We start from the raw sequence: 12,604 nt of genomic DNA on the forward strand, positions 1-12,604 counted from the left end.
CCCTTCTGGTAACTCTTGGCTTACAACACAGAAAAATCATCATCCTCTATGATTTCATCCACTGTGTCAAATATAAGAGAGAATCCTTCGCTCATCCACCGGCACCGGGAACTGTTGCACCAAAGCTACAGGAGATAAATGCACTCATATTTTAACTAACCTGTCCTCCAGCGTCAGCATAACGCATTCGGCACGTACAGATGCAGAAGCTGGGGAAAGAGTCTGAATAATTGAAGCTAAAATAAACCCGTAAGTGGAAGCTATTTTTAGCACTCGCCACACTAAACAAATCGATAGCTTTATAGTCCAAGCATCCAACAGATGTCCTGATTTTCCCTTTTCACTCACCGTAGCTAACTGTGTACTACTGCGCAGGGTTTGTATATGACGCTGTGCCACTTGTAGCTTGGCATAGGAAATGTGTGGGGCTTTGATTTTATTTACCTTTTGCCTAAGTGCTGTTTTATGGAACTTTATTGTGGCAGAAATATTATTGAATTTTAATGGACGTTCAAACGGAAATGACCCTTTGAGTGTGCCGGACAAATGGCGGTCGGTGGGTGAAAATTATAGTGAGCAATCGTTCGTAACAGCCAGCACTCGAGAATAGAAATAGACGAGAGATAGTCGGGTGCTATCGAGTGCAGCATTCGCAATTCCAAAAATACTCGTTGACAAGTGAGAGTAAAATGATTTGCGCGGCGATGGAGAATGGACCCGGTGTCGTTTGGTTGTTAAACACAATAGCAAAAAATAGTAAATTTTATTTATACCTACCTAGGTATCTGCGGGAAGAAACAAGAGAAAAAAATATCTGTAAAAGGATTCTACACAACTATAATTCATCTCAATTTGTCCTTAGGGGAGAGTAGCCAACAGTGAGACAACAGGAACAGTGAGACATCGGGAATAGTTTCGCCATAAAACGTACAAGATCCATGATATTTTCCTGCAAAGTAAAGTTTGTGAATCTATATCACATAATACAGTTTGAGAAAAATTTATTAATTTTTAAGTATATTTTTCAACAAAAGTCGTTTTTGGGGGGGTCAAAGTAAATTTTATTGCGAACATTTTCAGGTGATTTTTAACGGCAAATCGCCTAACTAATCCAAATTAAAGTTACTATATGGCATCTCATAGGAATGAGAGATAAAAATAAAAAATATAAGACCATCGAATTGTTTGCTAACACCACTATTTCACTATTTCTTATAAAACATTCCTATTGGGAACAGTGAGACAAACAGATGTGGGTAATCTTCAAAAAAAAATTTGAGTTGAATTGTAAACCAATCCATATAAATTGATTGTAAATGAGTTCTGAAGTGTAAGTTGAAGGTCAGATAACCAGGATTTGACCTTTATATGAATATAAATGTAGATGTGAGAAAAATCGGAATTTTCAATACTGCACAACAATAATGTATCCTTTATGCACAAAATAAACAGTACGACTTCTAAACTATTCTTTGTTACCAAAAAATATGGTTTAAGTTTAATTCTAATATGTGTCTCAGTATTCAATACTCGTTGTCTCACTCTTCCCACCTACTGGGGAACAGTGAGCCAAAAAGACACCTTCACATTTGCGTTTGTAACTATTTTATCTTTCAACCAAACGGGCTGAAACATTTTTTTTAGACAACTAGAAGGATATACCTTTCAAATGGATTAAAGACCTCGTTGGTAACTATCACCAAAAAATTTTTAAAATTTTTGGAAAAAAAGTGTCTCACTGTAGACGTCTCTCCCCTACTGCTTTTTATATTTCGTTTGTAAAAAGGAGAATATAATTGCTGACTCCAACGCTAATGAGAAAAGTATAAATTAACTTTTCAGCTTTATCCCAAGTGTCGGAAATGGAACCAATTGGATGGTCGTCTCTTCTGGTTCGTTGGGCATTTTTTGTTTTTGCCAGCTGAAATGATTTGTGAAAATTAGCTTCAGATTCGCAAGGACGAGAAGTCCCATGTAACCCTTTTCATAATGAACTCATTAATTGCTTTTCAAATTTATTGAAATGGACAGCAGGTTTGGCAGGTAGAAAGGTAATGTTGAAAAATAGCAGTCCAGCGAATATTTGTTGTTCTCGGTACAGCTATTTATAATAATTCATGTTACATTTTGAATATTTATTTTCCCAGAAAGTTATTTTTGTAACTGGATGACCAATTGGATGAGCAGATTTTATTATAATTTTTGTTATTTCACTTATGTAGGTACTAACGAGACCAAGTTTACAACAAATCGCGAAGCAGATTCATCGAAAAAATCGAGAAATAAAATGAAAGTGACGGGTCCCTTCGTCATACGTAAACACATTCCATTGTTGATATTTAAAAGAATCATATCCGCAAGTTCTCAAGTTTTTCACACGAGATGAATCTGACACTTCTTGCCTGTATATTCGTTAAAACAGATAAAATATTTCGCTACTTACATTTCTTAGAGAAATAAATTTTCATGCTCCAGCGGGAGCTCGTTATAAAGAAAATTATACTTCGTCATATGCGAGTTTTCTTTCGTCATGCATGCACAGACAATAATTGTTTACCAAAATCTATGCATCTATTGCTTGAGCCGTGTGCAATTCCCACAAAAAAGTGGAAATAGTTTGAATTAGAACTCAACATTACTACGTTTACTCCGTGTTTACTCCGATTGATCAACAGATTCTCAAACCAAGGAAAACCAAGAAGACTTTTTTTTAGCAATGGTGAAAAATAGTAGGATTTCATTAACTTCGTTGATAACGAAGAGGCATTCCATAAATATCAATGCCAGATAATAGTTTGAATGTAATTCGCTTCAAAGTTGGTTTTAATGTTGTTTTTCCATCTCTATGCCGGAAAAGTAAACGAAGACCCGCCATAGAAAACCCATCCAGAACCCTTCATGGAATAGGTCCCATGATCCTATACATATTAACCGGATCACAGTTTTGCCCATGATAAACTGCTTACAAATGAGGGTATGCATTCTATCAGTCCTCGAGACTGTATTTAGACTTGAATCATCACATTTTAATAGAGGTTTATTCGTCAAACAGTCACAATTTATTCATTTGTTCCATCAAACCTTGTACGCTATATTTTTACTTTATAGCATGGCTTGTTCGTTCACTTTGCCTCAATTTTGATTCATTTGACAGTACCGTCTCAGCTAGGCTGTCTAACCGGTAGTACCGGTACTACCGAAACCGGTAATACCGGCCAGTTTTAGGATACCGAAATACCGGTTTTGGAAAGGCAAAAAACCGGTATTTCCGGTATTTTCTAATATCCTAGATTTTTTTCAAATTTCTTATTCGAAGAAGAACTAAGTTTGATGGAAGATTACAATCTTCATAGTAAAACAACTTGGAGTTGATGCCGGCGAGGTTATCCGACTACTAGCAATGAAGAAGGTGAAACTGTGGGTCAAACAATTATAGCTCTAGCAGCCGTTTAAAGGGACATAAACGACTAGAACTTCTGGAAAAAATAAAAAAATGTTGTTCTAAATTTCGATTCTTCAGTCTTTTCCGCTCATTTTGACACTAATTTTGTAATGATCCGACCAAGGGAAGTGGCCGAAAAGTGATCATACACATAAGCATTCCAGTGCGGCGTAGAACAACCTCGATGGAATAAAACGCTGCTCATGTAAAAACACGATTTACAAACTTTATGTACCTTTTTCTCAGAAACTACAAAACGTATTAGAGTAAACTTTTTTTTATTTTGTTGATAGATGCTTCGCAAAGACTGTTATAACTTTTAAGCTTTGTAAACAAAACACAGCCAGAGAAATAAGAAAAAGAAGAAAAAATGGGCTGGAAAAATAAAATTTTGTCTTCTTTTTCTTTTTTCTCTGGCTGCGTCTTATTTACAAAGCTCAAAAGTTATAAAAGTCTTTGTGTAGCATCTACCAACAAAACAAAAAAAAAGTTTGTTTGAATGCGTTGTGTAGTTTCTGAGAAAAAAGTACATAAAATTTGAAAATCGTGTTTTTACAGGAACGGCGCTTTTTTCTTTCGAGGTTGTTCCACGCCGCACTGAAATGCTTATCGTTGTATGATCGTTTTTGGCCACTTCCTGTGGTCGGATCATTACAAAATTACTATCAAAATAAGCGAAAAAGATTGTACAATCAAAATTTGAAATAAAAAAAATATGATTTTTTCAAATAAATTTGTCGTTTATGTCCCCTTAAGGCACAGTAGAGCGTCTTTGCTGTAAAAATGTTTTATTTTGTGAGCCAAACGTCGCGTTTCAATTCTTTTTAACAACTTGATATTGAAAAGCCGCCCAATTATTCGATGCTGTCGAATAATGAATTTAGGAAACATGATGAGCGCCCGGCAACGTTCCTTACAATAGTAAATCGTTACTCAACAACGAAGTAATGAATCTCCAGTTTCAACTGGCCGCCGTTTCTTTTCAAAACTGGCTTCAATCAACATTAATGAAACGGTTTTCATTTCATCATGACGACCGGTTTTAAAACTTCATTTGATTTTTTTTTATCAAAAATAGAATCCCACAACTCAACGCGAATTATCATTAACCTACTTAATATCGGCAATCGTCGTCGTCATTTGAAACAGTCGCTAACTTAAGCTGAAGCTTGCTTGAAACGTTTTGTTCAATAAATGAAGCAAGTCGCTTCATGTAAAAAGCAGAGGTAAGAGAAAGTCACCTTCAATTATTTGTTTCGACGATGCCGGACCCTGATCAGAATACACGGATCTTTGCGCTTTTTGAGTACAATCTGCCAGTAAAGAATTTAGAATATTTTCCAAATCCTTCGAGTGATACATTGATTGAACAAGAAGATGAAATCTTCAAGTTATTATCTGTGAATAGTGGGATTAATAACAGGGAAGAGAAGAAAAGGATGAACCTATCAAGAGTTCCAGTTTAGGGATGGAGAAAAAATTCGTGAAGAGACTGTAGGAGACTGGGGCATTCATTATAGTGGAAGCTACAATCCCGGAATTTTTGAAAATAGTTAAAAGCGGGTTTCCCTACTATAAATTTAAACAAATAAAAGGATAATTCCTGATGCGCTTAGAGCCCTTCATTGGACTTCGATTAAGCCGAAAGTGTTTCAATTGTTGGAAGCATTGGCAATAAAATCCGTTCTAGCAAGAGAAAGAAATCGCTAAGCGTACTATATCTGCTTAAATTCTGCTTTACTAAGCTACAATACTGAAGCTAAAGATTGAAAATAAAGACATTTCCTGAAAATCATCAACATTTCTGTTGATTCCGAATAATCTGCCAATACCGGTATTTTACCGGTATTACCGGTATGAGCATTCATTTAGTCACTAATAAGGTACTAGCATTGTAGCACCGTAAATACAAAAGATACAGTAAAACTTTATTCAGAAAAATTGTAGACAATAACTGGTCTACAAATGTCCCATACATAATTTTGTCAAATTTTGCTCGACTGAGACGGTACTGTCAAATGAATCAACATTGAGTCAAAGTGAACGAACAAGCTGTCCACCGTATACCGGACACGTCAAAGCCGCCCTCCTCGGCTGAACATCAGGCAGTTAGACAACCCGCAAGCTGCCGAGAACTACGCGCGAGCACTGAATGAGGCACTGCCTTCTTCGAAAGAGTTAGGTGCTTCAAACCTCGAAGACGGTTGGGGCAAAATACGCTCGGCCATCGGAGAGGCCGCTATCGCGGCACTAGGTATTTAGCCTCGAAGTACACAAAATGATTGGTTTGATGGGGAATGCCAACAAGCGGTGGAGGGGAAAAAACTGCTTGGAAAAATTAGCTAAGTATTGCCACTAGAGAGTACCTGGCCAAATACCGACGAGCTAGGAACCAGTTGACCACGATCCTGAGGAGGAAAAAATGCCAAAAGGAGGACAGAGATCGTAAAGAATTAGAACAACTATTCCGAGCTAATGACTACAACTAATGACTAGGAAGGGCTACACACCGAAACCTGACATGTGTAGGGACGAGGGAGGGAATCTAATCACAAACGAGCGCGAGGTGGTCGTCAGATGGAAGCAGTTCTTCGATGAACACCTCAATGGCGAAGTCGCAGAAGGAGGCGGAACGGAAATTAACCTAGGAGCGCCGATGGAAGATAGTATTGTCCTAGCACCTGATCTCCAAGAAGTCAAACGAGAAATCGGGCTGCTGAAGATCAATAAAGCTGCTGGGAAGGACTGCCTACCGGCAAAGCTTTATAATCATGGCGGAGAAACGCTAGCAAAGGCTCTACACTGGGTTATTTCGAGGATTTGGGAGGAGGAAAAGCTAGCCCCATATACAAAAAGGGTGATTGGCTAGACTGCTGCAACTATCTCGGTATTACGCTGGTAAACGCCGCCTACAAGGTACTCTCCCAGATCCTGTTACGCCGGCTGTTACCGATAGCACAAGGTTTCGTAGAGAATTATCAGGCGGGTTTCATGGGGGCTCGCGCAACTGCGGACCAAATTTTTACTATCCGACAGATCTTGCAGAAATGTCGGCAGTACAACGTGCCCACGCATTACATCTTTATTGATTTCAAAGCAGCATACGATACAGTCGATCGAGACAAACTATGGCATATAATGCACGAACACGGTTTTCCGGACAAACTGACGCGACTGATCAGAACTACATTGGATCACTACATTGGAGTACGAGTCAGCCCGGCTCTATGCTGCTGCTGAAGAAGAAGAAGAAGAAGAAGAAGAAGAAGAAGAAGAAGAAGAAGAAGAAGAAGAAGAAGAAGAAGGGACTGTAGACTGAGCCTTTCATCACTCCCTCAACAATAACATCAAGTTTGTACATGAAAGAATGCTTGAAGAAACGGATTTTGCCATTCATTTGTAAACATAAGTGTAACGCTATATTCTGGCCTGAGCTAGCTAAGCTGTCATTACTCTAAAGTGAAAGTCTCCAAATTGTTTGAAAAATGTTGAGCAATTGTCAAGCAACGATGTCGGCGAAGCGGGGGGACAGTCAACAGTGCTAAAGAAATGCGTTCAAAGTGGAAGAAACATGCTGATTCAGTCGCGTCTTCAACTGTGCAGGGTATGATGAGTTTTATTAAGAAAACAGTTCGAAATTTTATCAGAAGCAGAGACATGCAATGGTGTAACACTAGATATCGAAGAACTTTTTTTGACAGTTTGAGAAAAAAAATCCAAAATTTTAGTTGTCACCCGTTATTTCAACAACTTCGTGATTTTGGAACCTAAACACCTCGATTTTCGAAGTGGGTGTCCAAAATTTATTTTCGGCTCGCGGCTTCCATCAAGTATAACTTGATGGAGCACTGAAGAGGAACATTTCAAAACAAACTGCTGTCTAAACATTCCAGGTCCGACCACAGGCAGCGCTGCAGTAAAATAAACAGTGCGTCCAGATATTGAATGACACGAGCTTTACGTGAATGGAATTGTTCATCTCATCGTTAAATTGTGTCGTAAGTGGAATTGTAACAAGTTTCTTTTCAAATTGGATAGAGTGCTTGCTAGCATCCGGTAAATCCTTTTATTGTGGTTGTCTTCTGCTTAGAGATTATACAGTAAAAAATGCTAAAAAACGCTAGGTCAGCAAAATCGGTCCTTTCCACATTTTGTTTCGTGTTATGCACCATTATAGTTAAACTAATCTAATAGTGAACTGAAAGTTTCAATAAAAAATAAATATTCAACTCTAATGGTAGATATTGTACGTACAAAGTTGGCACGTTTCGTTTCAAATGTCAACTAACGTCTGCAGAAAGACTGCCATCATCCAGAGCAAGGAGGTGTTTGCTAGTCGCGTGATAGGACTGAGATGCAAAATACATTCAACAGCGTGACAACTGAACAGACTGAACAGTATCCCTAGTCGATGCACGAACGGTGAGCTGCTATTTATGATGCGGAAAAAAGTCATTTATGAATTGAAACACTGTTTTTTTCTCGTTTTCTCTATGGCAGCAGTGCGTGTATGTATAAATTGCTGTTATTGCTGCGTGGGAAGCTACAGCACGGAGCGAGGGAGGAGATTATTGATTTTGTGCTATTTTTAGCACCGCCGACAGGGGCCAACTGATTGAGGATAGATGAGCAGTTTTCTTTCTGCCAAACATAGGCGATTGATCCCACACAGCTGACAGCGTGTAAAGTGGGAGGAAAAGTGGGTTGCTGCTGATGCCTCTATTACTTCCGGGCGAAGTTGTAAGCTATTCACCTCGTGGGATGCATACACTCGTTGTAACGAACGAAGCTGATAAAATGAACTCATCAAAATCCGCTTAATTCAATAGAGTGTGATTATGTCAACGAGAAAATAGTCTAATGCGATACAGTGATTAGTTTATTTCGCCGATTGCCTCGTGTACTTCGGTAATTGAATTTGGTGAATTAGTTTGAAATACCTATTCTATTGAAAGAGAATCTTCTTTCTGTGAATCTAATTCGCATGTTGCAAAAGGCTTCAGGGACGAATGTTGTAAGACGGGTATTTTAACAAACATATTTCGAAACATGTTATATTTCTGTGATAGCTTATATTCATTTTAATCTGCAAGTAAACAATAATTAAAATACAATTTTAATACAATTATTTATTTTATTTTGCGACACATTCGGTTGTGTGAGCTACCGAATACACCTTAATGTAACTATGTAGGCTAGAACAGTCTACAGAAAGAAGGCCACAATCTATTTAGAGTCTATTCGCGACTACGAAACTGAAAAAGATTTTTAAGCCTGTTCGAACTTATACGAAATCCCATGCCGAACTGTCATTGTATTAATGATGACAAAAGCAAAAATACTTCCCTCTTATTTTTTCTCACATAAAAACCAAACAAATATCAGCAACTTCGTAGTCGCGAATTAAGGGATTTTAGTCTATTTAGGATTTTAGGCTATTCTATAGGTCGCAATAAACATGGATGATTATTAGAACTCTTTCAATACAGTTACTAGGTGACGCAAACCAGATACCCATAATAGAATGACTTTGATTGATGTGGATAGTGGGTAGCGTATAAGTCAAAGTCGCTTTCGACCTGGCAGAGCCATCTTGAATTAGGCCCTTCAATGCCTAGTGCCGGTGAGGTTGTTGAAGAAAATGTGTTCGGTCTACCGTAGCCTACCAACATTAGCCCGACGTACGATGGGAATTTTTTGGAGTTGTGCCTGTTGTCCGCGGTCACCAGCGCGATCCTAAGTACACGACCTTATCTATCACTGCAAGTTTGTCACCGCCTGTCGAAGGCACGAGTTTATCTCCTTTGAGCCTATTGGTGTCATGAAATTGATTTCTGTCTGGCGTAGATTGGCTCCGTTGTCGCAAAGTTCTTGGTTATCATGTCAAAGTCATCTGCGAAGGTGAAAAATTGGCTAGTTTTGCTAAAAATCATGCCTGGCATTTCTTTACCTGCTCATCGGATCGCCGCCTCAAGATCGATATTGAATACTTTGCTGGATAAACCATCTTCTTGTCTCAATCCTCGACCTGTCTTGAAGGGACTCGAGAATGTCACAAGATGCACACGAAACACATCATTCGTCCCAGTGTGGCAGTATTGTGGATTATCTGCCATAGCTGGTCTCGATCGACTGTATCGCATGCTGCTTTGAAGTTAATAAAGGTATGATACGTGGGCAGGTAAACGAAATAATGCGTACCGTCGGTGCCTTGCGCACATAGTAGTCATAAAATAGATCATACAGTGGTTCACAGCCTTTTATTCAGCTCCTATCCCTACCTCCTCTTGGTACCAGCCGGGATACAAGCAACCTTGATAAAGATCAGGTAACTAAGGACGTGGAACTGCTGATTTCTCAACTTCCAAGGGAGCCGACGTCGTAGCGCTGCAGAAGGGATATTAACGGAGCTCAACAGTAGGTACTTTCAGAGATGGGTATACCATCTACCAGAGTTGAGAATCATGGGCCGGTTCTTCAACATAAGCATCATCAATGTGCACAGCCCTCGCTCACCTCAGAAGTACCGATGACGACAAGAATGTATTCTACGCGCAGTTGTAGAGTGAATACGATCGCTGCTCACAACATGATATTAAGATCGTCCGCAGGGATTTCAATGCTCAAGTCGGCTAAGAGGAGGAACACAAACCGGTGACTGGATGGTTCAGCGCACATCAGCTGTCGAATGAAATGGGCCTAAGATTTATCGACTTGGCCGCATCCAAGAACATGGCCGTACGTAGTACCTTCTTCCAGCACAAACTTCTACAGAAGTACAGCTGGAGGTCACCAAATCAGACAGAATCACAGATCAACAACGTTTTGATCGCCTGTCGGCATTTCTCAGACATTATCGACGTCAGATCCTAGCGAAGCGCTAATGTTGACTCGAAGCGCTACCTAGTGATAGTTAAGATGCGCCCAAAACTCTTCGTTGTGAATAACATTCGGTACAGATGCCAACCTCGGCTAGATTTCGCACGGCTGCAGCAGCCAGGCGTCGCCATAAACTAAGCGCATTAACTCGAAGCTGCGCTGCTGGAGTATGAGTATGAGCTGGACGAAGACTCTTGAAATAGCATGAAAATAGTCAATAGCAGTGTAGTGGCGAGCATCATCAGGTACGTAGCATGGAGAGATCAGAGATGGGAAGTAGAACGACTGGTATGACGAAGACTGTAGCAGGATGATGTATAAGGAGAACGCTGTGTGGACGGCAAAGATGCGCAATTCCACACGTCAGAACGTGGAAAGACATAAACAGAAGAAGATGCAGCAAAACCAAATATTCCGGGAGTAAAAGCGCTACCCGGAAGAGCAGGAATATGCAAAGTTGGAGCGGCTGCATTGTTCTCAGGGAACGCGAAAGCTCTACCAGAAACTGAACGGATCCCATAAAGGCTTTGTACCGCGAACTGAAATATGTCGGAATAAGAATGGCTGTATTCTGACGGACGATCTTGAGATGACCGATAGGTGGAAGCCTCAATTGATGATGATGATGATGACGATGATGAACATCTGAAAGACGGAGAATCATAGCAGAGGGGAAAGCGATGTCAATGATTTATTTGTTTATTTAGCTAAAGAACAACAAGTCAACTGGAAAAGATGGCATCGGAGCGGAGCTTATTAAAATGGGACTAGAAAAGTTAGCCGTTTGCTTGCACCGGCTAACTGTTAGAGCTTGGGATACGGAACAATTACTGAAGGAGTGGAAAGATGGGGTTATCCGCCTGATCTACAAAAAGAGCGACAAATTGGACTGTTCGAACTATCAAGAGATCACCGTTCTCAATGCCACTTACAAAGTGGTTTTCCAAATCATTTTCCGCCGACTATCACCAATGGCGAAATGCTCTGTTGAGTAGCCAAGCTAGAAGGTGCGATGCTGGATGATTTCCGGCTGTCTGATCTCAAAACCGCGGTTTTGGACAGCCGGCGGAGCCACACGGCCTTGGTAATAGGTAAGCCTATTTTAGTTGTAAGTTATTTTAATTGTTTTTTTTCGTTTTAGCTTATGAAGCACCTCCTGAACTTTGGCCAAAACGAGTTTTGATACTGCACATGGATACCAGAAGATAAAATTAAATTAATTTTAGGCGACTCTTACAACCCCAGAATGCGCACAAATGCCTCTGCTTGTGGGTCCGCCCAATACTTTTTGGCCCTTCTGTAACAGCATTAGTGTGAAATTCATTTGATAATCAAATTTGAATCTACTGTAATTCTACCTACATCATACCTACATACACAGTCAAGACCAGGGGTGTGAAATTGTCAAAATTTTGCGGGCTAAACATCCATGGACGGCGACAACTTGGAACCAGCCAGTATACCGAAAATAACAGCTAATATTACTTAAATTATAGCTAAAAGGCTGTGTTTCACTGCTTTCTAATCAATTTCGGTAGTCTGAAAATGAATAAACCTTTAAGTAGGCACCAGAACCAAAAGTACCAAAATCAATGAGTGGGACATGTACAATGTATGTAGTTTGACAGCCACACCACCCCGCTGGTCAAGACAGGGTCCTTGAATGGTGGCTTTCCCACTCTACAACAACAACAACAACAACAACAACAACAACAACAACAACAACAACAACAACAACAACAACAACAACAACAACAACAACAACAACAACAACAACAACAACAACAACAACAACAACAACAACAACAACAACAACAACAACAACAACAACAACAACAACAACTACTACTACTACTACTACTACTACTACTACTACTACTACTACTACTACTACTACTACTACTACTACTACTACTACTACTACTACTACTACTACTACTACTACTACTACTACTACTACTACTACTACTACTACTACTACTACTACTACTACTACTACTACTACTACTACTACTACTACTACTACTACTACTACTACTACTACTACTACTACTACTACTACTACTACTACTACTACTACTACTACTACTACTACTACTACTACTACTACTACTACTACTACTACTACTACTACTACTACTACTACTACTACTACTACTACTACTACTACTACTACTACTACTACTACTACTACTACTACTACTACTACTACTACTACTACTACTACTACTACTACTACTACTACTACTACTACTACTACTACTACTACTACTACTACTACTA

The 12,604-nt window shown here is 39.5% G+C and overlaps 1 protein-coding gene across 1 annotated transcript in view; it reads left to right on the forward strand.

Annotated features, from left to right (window-relative positions):
- The window catches only part of LOC128740292 (serine/threonine-protein kinase meng-po), a 51,727-nt gene that overhangs the window by 12,626 nt on the left and 26,497 nt on the right, over positions 1-12,604 (forward strand). The gene's annotated exons all lie outside the window — the stretch shown is intronic.

The sequence above is a fragment of the Sabethes cyaneus genome, chromosome 3, assembly GCF_943734655.1.
Source record: "Sabethes cyaneus chromosome 3, idSabCyanKW18_F2, whole genome shotgun sequence".
Taxonomy (NCBI): Eukaryota; Metazoa; Arthropoda; class Insecta; order Diptera; family Culicidae; genus Sabethes; species Sabethes cyaneus.